Below are 11,746 nucleotides of genomic sequence, written 5' to 3' on the forward strand. Positions count from 1 at the left end.
TTCCTTCACATGGCACATTGATAAGACCATACGATTCGTTTATGTTTCCAAGATGATAAGATTCATATTCTATTAAATTTTACTTTTAATCTAGTCCGTTGGATCGTTGTCTTTGATTTCACATGTACCTCTATAAATATGATGGATGTCTTCTACCAAATCACATATACCTCTATCTTTGATTTTTATCTTTGAAACACTAAATATCTTGAGACAGAGAAGTTGGCCACAATCTTATAATGAGGAACTATTTCACTTCTGACGCGAGCTTTACTGACGAGATGTTTCGTCGGCGCTATTGGATGTAGAAATCTCTATTCCTAAAAATGCTCCAAGATGTGTGCAACCATGATGACTACTTCCAGCAAAGACAAAACGCTGTTGGAAAATGGGGATGCACGCCGGAGCGGATGCACCAGATGATGGATTCCATATTACCCAAAGCACAGTGATGCAGTCTTTGAAGAGGTTCCTAAGAGTGATTCTGGAGATATATGGAGCAGAATACCTCTGCACCCCAACAGTTGTTGATCTTCAATGGCTATTGCATAGAGCCAACAAACGAGGATTCCTAGGCATGTTTTGGAGTCTAGATTGTATGCACTACGAGTGGAAGAATTGCCCTGTGGGACACCAGGGGACATATTAGGGGCATTATCATACCCCAACAGTGATACTCGAGGGAGTTGCATGGTACGACACGTGGATTTGGCATGCTAACTTTGGTTGGCCTGGGAGCAACAACGACATTAACGTCTTAGATGGCTCCCATCTTTTTTATGCTGAAGAGCAACAACATAACCCTCAAGTGAGATACAAAGTCAATGAGAATGACTATACAATGAAATATTATACAGTTGATCGGATTTATCCCAAATAGGCCACGTTGATCGAAAAAATATTGAATTCGGTAGGAGATGCTAATAAACTATTTGCAAAGTATCAAGAGTTCTACAAGAAAGATATTAAGAGGGCTTTCGGGATTTTGAGAGCGAGATGAGAGATTCTTAAAAAACCCGCCAAAGGATGAAGCCTCAATGATCTTGGTTATATTATGAAGACATGCATAATTATGCATAATATGATCATTGAAAACGAGCGGCTAGAAAACGAAGATGATAAATTGAATGATGACATCGATCACATTGATGAAAGGATCGCCTAAGTTGTGGCACGATATGACACTTCACCAAGGGCTGGAGGTGAAGGTTATTGTCCGCGTTGTGTAGTGGAAAGGCTTTCTTGGATAAGGTTGATTAGGTCAAGGGCACTCCATGATTGACTAAAGCAGGATCTAGTAAAGCACCTCTGGATGTGCCAAGGAAGTCGCGCCCACGCACGACGCCAACATTGAACGTCAACGTTTTATGTGTGTCAATTTTGTTTGTCGTTATGTGTGTTGCATTTTGTTTTAATATCGAGTTTCTAGTAAAGCACCTATGTGTACATGTTTGTGTTTGTAGTTTTGTATCGTATTGTGATATGAAATAAATCATGTTGTGTTTAATTTTCTTGTTTTATGTTGGTGAAATGAAATAAAGGTATTGGAATCGAATATCTGACTTGACATGACACAACCAAGCTAATGACAAGACCATACACTTACTTTATCCCATTGAAATATCATTGTTGATTCACATGTGGGATTTGAGTATCTATAAATCCATCAAGGTATCCAATGGGTAAACCATGCTTTTTTCCCCTATAAATGCCATGGTTTAATTAGTAGGTCAGCACCCATCACTATCGTTAGAAATGACTTTCTCCTCCAGGCAAGCCCTTAATCAGAGCTCCAGGTGACCCGCTGATGACCCGATGAGTGATCCAAGGTGTAAGTGAAACGATCCCGACGATTATAATCCAGACTGTGAGGTTTGTACATCATGGTTTCAAAACCAACCAATAATGTAATACCGTATGTACGATGTTGAAGGAAAAGGACCACTATGCCACTATTGTATCAAGCGGGACCTTAAACTGGATATTTTTGCCCGTAAATCCAATTTATGAGTTTTAGATCATATATTATACAAGAATGTGCATAAAAATTAAATTAGAAGTGTCACATGTGCTTCTAAATTGTTTTGATGTATAGTGGAATCATTTTCTAATTTGTGGGACCCAATAGTATTGTATAGGTATTTCTTAGTTCGGGTTATTACACTTATCATCTTGGAAACCTAAACGAATTATGCATTATCATTTAAGAAACGTAAACGAATCAGAATCTTATCATCTTGAAAATGTAAAGGAATCTGAGGCTTATAATGATTTGGGAAACTTCACATTTAATAATAGGATATTTTATTTCAATTCATAATACTACACGACATAAAGTACACACATATTGATGAAACTCACACAAGCATAAAGTAGACGACAAACATAATTGAAAATACAATGAAGCATTAGTCATGTGGTGAAAAGTCGGTGTTGGGATAGTACCCTCTTAAGCTTAACGGACCCTAGTTGACCTCTTTAGCGGTACTTGCATTCTATGATCTTGCTATAACTTCACGCTGTCGTGCCTCTCAAAACTCTCGTTGTTCTCCGAACATGGTGTTTGTTAATGTAATTTTGTGTAATTGGCTATTTCTTAATGATAAAAGGATCAATTTGTAAGCACTAGATTAGGTTAAGTTTAGAGAGTCAAGTGTTAGGTTTATACGGAGTTCGAAGTGAAGTAAGGTTCGAGGTTGAAACGTTGATCAAGTCGTGTTTCGTTGTTCAATCTATTTAGGAATAGTAAGATGACTTAGATAACTTTGCATGCATCCTAGGTGATTAGCTTTAATTGTTTTCAAAGTGGTTTTAAATGTGCAACCATGTTTTTAAATGTTTGGAAAATTTGTCCTAGAGGACCGATTCTGTCCTCAAGAGGATTGGTCCTCCAAAGAGATCCTTTTATGTGTTTTACACTGCAGGACTGGTCCTCAATGTAGCAGGACCGGTCCTCACTATTCACAGCCTTTGTTTTTCTCACAGCAGGACCAGTACTCACTGTATCAGAATCAGTCCTCACTATTCACCCGCGATTTTAAGTTTTTTATTCTCCTTTTTTAACTAGGTTTTTTCTTCTATTTCAATTCTAACTTTTCCTAATAAGTCTTGTGACCTATTTCCTAATTCTATAAGGTCTTATTATCATATAAATAGAAGGCTTTTTCATAATTACGTGTATCTTACACAAATTATATACTTTTGAGAGATTGTGCATTCTAGGGTTTTAGTGTGAGATTTTGTAACGCTTCGAACCTTGGGCCCATAAATACACTGAAACTTTGTCATTTAAACCCATTTTCAAAGAATGAGCCATGCACTTAACATAATAAATAAATACATATAATAAATCAAAGTGCGAGCCCAAAAATATTTATGTAAAATCACTGTATAAAATCGGCTAAATCAAATTAAAATGGATCTCACTGCCTCGTCTTCTCCTCATTGCCTCCTTAGACTACTTTACTTGCAAAACACAAATAACCACACTGCATCATATCCATGGTACACCGGGTCATTTAAACAAACAATCTAGTAAACTCACTAGAGCTCGTATGAGTGAAATGACGTAATAATTACCCTCAATAATTAATCACATTGCCTCAAAATTCTTTTCCTCAATTATCACAAATCACAATCCACAATATATTCACAATAATACCAAGCCATAAATTAAAAAAAATCCTCATAAGTTCATAATTCCTCAATAAATAATCAAATAACTAAATCCAGCAAACTTAAAAATTTTAAACATCAACATCAATAAATCTCATGGCATGTCAAGAATCCTCAAATAAACCTTTAACCTCAAAATCCTCTTGTACTTTCTTAAACTCAAACTCATCATCAATTCCATCCCCAAGATTCAAGCCTAGACTTTACCAAGTCCTAGCAAACAAATGCATACAAGCACACAATACAAACAATCATTTATCTAATTTCACTCACAGTGCAACCACGTGAAAAGACTGAAATGCTTTTGGACGGCAACACGCTCAGATAACAAATCTAGTAGCATGACAACATCGAGAATAAGATTTCTCGAGCCCGTGTACCTATTAAGACCAGCAACCAATACAATTACAAACTAGAAACACAAATGACCGCTAAACGACTGAAATAGGCGGCTGCCACCACACACGGTGGCTACTCGACTTAGCATAGCACACAAAACACACCAAAAACAACGACGGACCTTGGAAAAGACTTCTGGAGTTTCCGAAGAGGCACAACAACCGAGAAAACCATCCAAATCGCCGCCACACAAGGCGGAGCTACAGTGGTCGTGGCTGCAAAATAGAAAATTGGATTTGAATCACAAATGGCCCAAACAAAGTACACATACAAGGAATCACAAAAACAAGCTCAATCACTTAAGTACTAACTCTAAATGGTAGCTTCTTACCCTTGTGCATTCTTGTGCAAACACTTTGAGCCAAGCACTCAGTCAATCATGCTTATTGGCAACTCACTCCTTGAGCTCTTCAATGCATGGCACAGACGACAATCAAGCACAGCGGATCCAACGAAAATGCTATGAGATGCAAGTATGAATTCTATAAAAATCAACTCTCTCAAGTTACAAAACTTAAAAGAAATCGATGAAGAATCCAAATCTAAAATCTATGTGAGTGTTTGATGATGATAAAGAATACACAAAACCAACTTAAATTTTAGAAAACATAAACCCATATTTTAAAAATCAATTTTCATAAGAAAAATATTTTTCCCTCACCGGTATAAATTGAACTCTCTCTCTCTACCCAAAACGTAAAATCAGAATGAAAGAGTTAAGAGAGAAGTGAAAATCATATCCATCTTTTGATCAAATCCATTCTCACCTAACTTGGACATTTGTAGGATTCTCAATGGTGTGAGCTAGAGGACAAGGGACAGCTACGCAGGGAATGTCTTAGAGAGGAATCCTAAGATGGTTAAGAATGAGAATGGTGAAGTGACATTCACACTAAGGGAAAATAATATTTTCAGTTAGGAGTTATCCACTCTTGTGCAAGAATAATTAGAGAGAGACAGTAAGGCAATGCACATAAGTGTGTGTGTGTGTGTGTGTGTGTAAGAGATGATTAATAGTGCAAGTGGAAAAGATAAATGGTTGACGAAAGAGAGAGCACATGTGCACAACACATGTTTATAAAACCATGGAATAGGCTTTCACAAAAGCAAAGCCATGTATAATTAAATGGGCAACGTGTAATGAGCTTGATGCATTAAAAATGTGACAGACCTACTTACGAACACGCTCTCATAGGCCCAAATGTATGAAATGCAATTTTACCTTAGTGCATGAGCTTTTAATCTTCAATCTTGATGTCTTCAACGCAAAACCAAACTCTAAGAAAATAAAATCTCTAGAGCTTGTTGAATGTGACAGATGTAAGATAATTACAATATTGGTTTTGGCAAAGAAAAACCAATTTACAAAATCATAAAACTAACAATCTACCCCTTTGGCTTTCCTTAACAAAACAATCTAATTTGCTCACAATTCTCTCAACACATTTCTCACCTTAAACTATATGCCTCAAGAGATCATATAACTTACAAGAAGAATTACTAACACGAAAGAATAACAATGCAAATGAACAATCATGTAAAATTTCAAGTTAGATAAAAAAGTCCCAAAAAGAAGTAATTCCCAAATTTCTCCCCTTTTTTATTATGGAAAGATAAAAAAAAAATAATGAAACTACAAAAGAAGGGAATGCAAGTAATGGCAGAAGGGAATGAGCTATAAGCATAAAAAAAAATAAAAAATCAAGCATATAAGTTAGATAAAAAAAAATGCTATCAAAATTAAGGAGACAACAAAGAAATGCTCAAGTCCAAAAGAATGGAGAAAAAAAATCCAAAACACAGTGAAGACAAACAAAGAAGAGTAACAAATATGAAACTCCCCCTAAATTGTGACTCCCCCTCAAATTGAACTCCCCCTCAAGAGAAATTCTCTTTAAGTTGATCATTAGTCAACCAAAAATGACCCTATATAACTAGTTACGCGAGTAGTCAAACAAGACGAAATTTGATACATGGTGTAGACAGACATACACTCTCAATGGACTCATACATAACCAAATAAGGTACAAATAATTTGAGCTTCTGGAGAGTATTTTAAATAAAAATTCACCACAGTGTATCAAAAACAAATGTCAAAGAAACAATTGACACATATATAGGACTTAGAACACAAAAGATTCACTTCCAATCACTTATGTTCTAAGGTCTTATTTGAAACTAAGAGAGTTCACTTGACAATTTAACAAAATGAGACTAAAAAAATGAAAGGAGCATTGAAGAGGATTTAAAACACATGTAACACCCTTTAACAAATATGAAAAAGTGACAATTGCAAGATTTTGCAATCAAATTAGCACATTTGAGATATAGGAAGGTCATTGTTAGGAATCAAGTCTTTTCCTAAGAGAAAATAATGTCAAAGAAAATCAAAGATGTTAAACAAATTTCTTCCACAAAATGATATTAGAATTTGACCTCTTAAGAGAATTTCTAATTGTGAACAAATTTTAAAATAAGGTTTTTCAACTTATGACAAAATCCATTTAAAAACATATTGTTGAGCACACTCCTTATTTAGTGTAATGATTTGGTACAATTTTACGACTCTTTACCCTAGAACACCATAAGAACACCTTATCGAACACTCCCTAGGGCTGTAACTTCTTTGAGAATAATTTCATCTCATAACCATTTTTTTAAAATAGAGTGCATTTTGTTTTTACATTTTTTGCACATTTGTTCAAAAGATGAAATCTTAGCTTAAGAAATATCACAAATGAAGAATTATGTTAAGAGACCAAATCTCGTCCTCAATCATATTGTCTTTGAAGATTATTTAACAAGTTTAACTTAACTCTTCAAAGTGTCTAAGAGAAAGAGACCCTAAAGGCTGACACTTGACAAGAAGAAGGGGTTATGCTCACTGACAAATTAAAATTTTTTATGCAAAGACCCTTTTGATATCAAGTAGAGTGTAAATGCAGTGTTGAAACCCTCCAATGATTATGTAATATGCAAACTGAAAACTGAAAACAAAAAAAAATCTTTAACATTGAAGCATATTTAACTGAAAGATAAATCAATCATTGGCACAAATACCAATTGACTTCCTAAGATCAACATGCTTTGGATTTTCTAAAGCCTTAGTAAGGATATCTGCCAATTGTTTCCCTGAAGGTACAAACTGCAAGGTAAGAACACCACTCTTCACAAAATCTCTAATGAAATGATGACTTATGTTTATGTGTTTGGTTCGGATATGTTAGATAAAGTTTTTTTAGATGTCAATGTCACTCATATTGTCAGAATAAATGAGAAATGTCTCCTCAACAATCCCATAATCAGTAAGCATTTGCTTCATCTAAAGGAGTTGAGTGCAGTAGCTCCCTGCAGCCACATATTCAGCTTCAACAGTCGACAAAGAGACATAATTATGTTTCTTGTTGTGCCAAGACACAAAGTTGTTCCCAACATAAAAGGCATCTCTTGAAGTGCTTTTTAGATCATCACTACAGCTTGCCCAATCTGAGTCACTAAATCCTACTTATCGTGTGTTAACGTCCTGAGTATACCACAATCCGTAATTAGATGTCTCACTGATATACTTGATTATTCTCTTAGCTGTAAAGAGATGTGATTCATTTGGATCACTTGGAAATCAAGTACACACTTCCACATCAAATGATATGTCAGGTCTGCTGGCTGTGAGTTAAAGAAGGCTTCCTATCATGCTTCTAAACAAGGTTTGGTTCACACTCTTGCCATTTGGATCCCTATGAAGTTAATTTGTGCTTTTACTCATAGGAGTAACCGTAACCTGAGATGATTAAAGACCAAATTTATTGACCAAATTCCTAGAATACTTTGATTGAAAAATAAAAATCTCATCATTCTCTTGTCTAACTTTTAAACCTAGGAAAAAATTCATCTCACCAACCAAATTCATTTTGAACTCACTAGTCATTACTTCAATGAATTTCTTTACTTGAAGTTCCGATGTGGAGCCAAATACAATGTCATCCACATAAACTTAAGCAATCAACACATCATTTTTTGAACATTTTCACAAACAAAGTCTTATCAACCGAGCCTCTTTTGTATCCATTTGACAACAAATGAGAGAAAAGTCTCTCATACGAAGCTTGTTTCAAACCATATGGTACTTTTCTTAACTTATTGACACTATTAGGCATGTGTGGATCCTCAAATCATTTCGGTTGCTCTACCAACACTTCCTCATTCAAATAACCATTTAGGAAGATTATTTTGACATCCATTTGAAATAGTTTGAATTTAAGATGACAAACTTTTGCACAAAGCAACCTGACTCAAGCCTAGCTACAGGAGAAAATGTTTCTTCAAAATCAATACCCTCCAATTAAGAGTAACCTTGAGCAACAAGTCTAGCCTTCTTCCTAACCACATTCCCTACTTTATTCGATTTGTTCTTGAATATCCACTTAGTTCCAATGACATTGGTGTTGGATGGTCTATCAACAAGTATCCACACTTGATTTCTTTCAAATTGGTTCAATTCCTCATGCATTTTGCACTAACTCATTTGCACCTTACCCATCTTCGCTTATCTTGTTTGGCTGTCTCAAGTTTGTCATCTTTATCATCCATATGTTTGTCACTTACACTTATGATTGAATCTTCTTTTGATTCACTTATTGCCAATTCACCTTCCTTTTGATTAGTTTGAGTGAACAAACCATCATCATTCTTAGCCATCTAAACTGATGCATCATGATCATCAATCCTCACATTGATTGATTCCAGCATTGAGTTTGTTCTCAAATTGAACACCCTATAGGCTCTACTGTTGAAAGAATATCCTAGGAAAAAACCTTTATCACTCTTTGGATCAAATTTGTCTAAGTGTTCTTTATCCCTCAGAATGTAACATGTACTTCTAAAAACTCTAAAATGCTTAACTTTAGGTTTCTTACATTTCCACAGCATAGGGGTTTTCTTAATCCCAAGCCTAAGGTACACTCTATTAATGATGTAGTAAACAGTGTTTACTGCTTTTGCCCAAAAATGCTTAGCAATGTTCTTGTTATTGAACATGACTCTAGCCATTTCAATCAACACACGTTTCTTCCTCTCAACAATGCTTTTGTTGAGATCTTATTGGAGTAGAAAATTCATGTTTTATGTCCATATGACTACAAAACTCATCAAAATGTGAGTTCTCAAATTTAGATCCATGATCTGATTCTGGTCAGGGTCAATTGACTCATCAAACCCTCATTTTTCAGCAGTTTGCAAATTTTGACAAAGTGTTGAAAAATATCTGATTTTTCCCTAAGAAATGATACTCATGTGAATCTTAAGAAATCATCTACTACAACCAAAATATACTTTTTACCCCTAATTGACAAAGTTTAGACATGACCAACTAGATCCATGTGAACAAGTTCAAGGGCTCTTGAAGTACCTATGTCTTTGACTCTTTTGTGTGGTCTTTAGTTTGTTTTCCCAATTAACAAGGACTACACACAAAAGTTTCTAATTTTTCCAATTTAAGGAGACCTTTAACACAAACATTTTTTGACAACTTGTAAAGATCATTAACATTAATGTGTCCAAGTTTTTGATGCTATAAAGAACTTGTGTGATCAATTGCTCTATTGCATGTGCTCTCAACCAAATTTTTGTTCCCATCTATGACATAACAATCATCTTTAGACATTGGTACTCTCAAGATTTATTTCCATTTGCATCAAAAATTCTACAACCCTCTTTTGACATGCAAACTTCTACTTCCCACTCATCACATAATTGATTAATGCTAAGCAAATTTGAGTTCAAACCCTCAAAAAATCTCACATTTGACAACTCGGGTACACTAGGGATTTGTACCACTCATTTACCACTCACATAAGACTTCTTACCACCCCCAAAAGTGACAGTACCACCATCATAAGGTGCTAGTGGAGAAAAACTTCCTTATCTCATGTCATATGTTTGGAACATTCACTGTCTAGGTACCAAACATTTCTTTTTGTAGCTGAAAGTGCGGTTAGTGCTACAAGACATTTGGTGATATTTTTCTCAACCCATTTTTGCTTATAATTTGACTTTTGTTTAGGTATTGTGGTAACAAAAATTTTGGTTACCTTTTTGAGTAAGTAGCCTACTTGCTCTTGAAGTGAAATGGTTCTTTTTCCTCTAAGTGAATTACAATTCGGCCTAATGTGACCCTTAGCACCACAATGATGACACACAGGGATGAACTTAGGTTTCTTGTGTGAAATGAGTTCAACTTCAGATTTGACACTTGCCTTGACAAAACTAGTCTTGAGATAAGATACATTTTGACCCATTTCAATGAATCCAAGACCTTTCTTGTCATCTTGATTAGTGACTGATTTGACAAAGTTTGTCTTAGTGTTAGATACACTTGGGCCACATTCGTTAAAGCCTAGATCGGTCTTGTCACCATGTGTTTTCTCATCCTTAGTATTCTATCAATCTTCTCGACACCAATGGTGAGCTCAACAATGTTTTTATTTGCAGCATCCACTTCATTTTAGAGTTTTTGATTTCCATTTTTGAAGTTAATGTTGCTCTCTTTAAGCACTTTGACTTGACTTTTAAGGTTGTTTTTCAAGACAACTAGTGACTCTAATTCACTTTATAGAGACTTAAATTTTTCACTCCCAACCTTGTTTCCCTGAGATTCAAATTCTCATTTTGAATGCACTTGACTGTGTTTTCTTTTTTTAGTTTTTTCTTCCTTTATGCTGAGAGATTCAATAAAGAGTAGATCATATTTTTCACACAGTGCAGTGTACGACTCATCATCTAGAGCAGATTCTGAGTCACTCTTCATCATGTTGATCAATCTCTTTGATTGATGTAACAAATGCAACTTCATCTTGTTCATTATCGGATGAACATTCACTTTCCTAGAACTGATCACTTTCACTATCACTCCAAGTGATTTTTGTAGTTTTGCTTTTGCCACTGAAATGTTTCTTTTTGTTTTTTGCACACTCCACAGTCGTGTAACCAGTTCCCCCACAAGTGTAATACTTGATTTCTTTCCTAGATGATCTACCCTTTCTATAATATGACTTTCTTTCATATTTTCTCTCAAATGGTTTCTCACCTTGAGGTTTGAACTTGAACTTTTTAGAGTGGCCACCACTCATCCTTGAATGTCTACCTCTGTTTTTAAGAATTCTCTTGAACTTCTTAACAGATAAGGCAATTTTATCATCAGATTTTGATGACTTCTTCGGGTTAGAATCAATGACATTCTCCACACCTTGCAGAACAATGTCTTTCCCTTTTTTGTTATATTTTTCTTCCATTTTAAGTTTCATTTCAAAGGTTTTAAGTTTTCCAACTAACTTTCCGATTTTAAGTTAATTTAAGTTTTGAACTTCTTGAATGACATGTTTTTTAGATTAAAACCTTTTTGGCAAAGACCTAAGAACTTTTTTAACAATTGTTGACTCCTCATAGAGCTTTCCCAAAGACATGACTTCATTGGTTAGGGTTCCCAATTTTTCATAAATTTCAGAAAAATATTCGGTTTCATTCATCCTAATCTCCTCAAATTTAGCATGCACCATTTGCAATTTAAATGACTTAACCTGTTTAGCACCCTTATGAATAACTCTAAGTTTGTTCCAAGCTTGCCTAACCGTGACACAATATTAAATGTGTGCAAATTGTGAAGAGGACAATGTAGTGA

Source organism: Dryas octopetala, chromosome 2 (genome assembly GCF_963921425.1).
Source record: "Dryas octopetala chromosome 2, drDryOcto1.1, whole genome shotgun sequence".
NCBI classification, from domain to species: Eukaryota; Viridiplantae; Streptophyta; class Magnoliopsida; order Rosales; family Rosaceae; genus Dryas; species Dryas octopetala.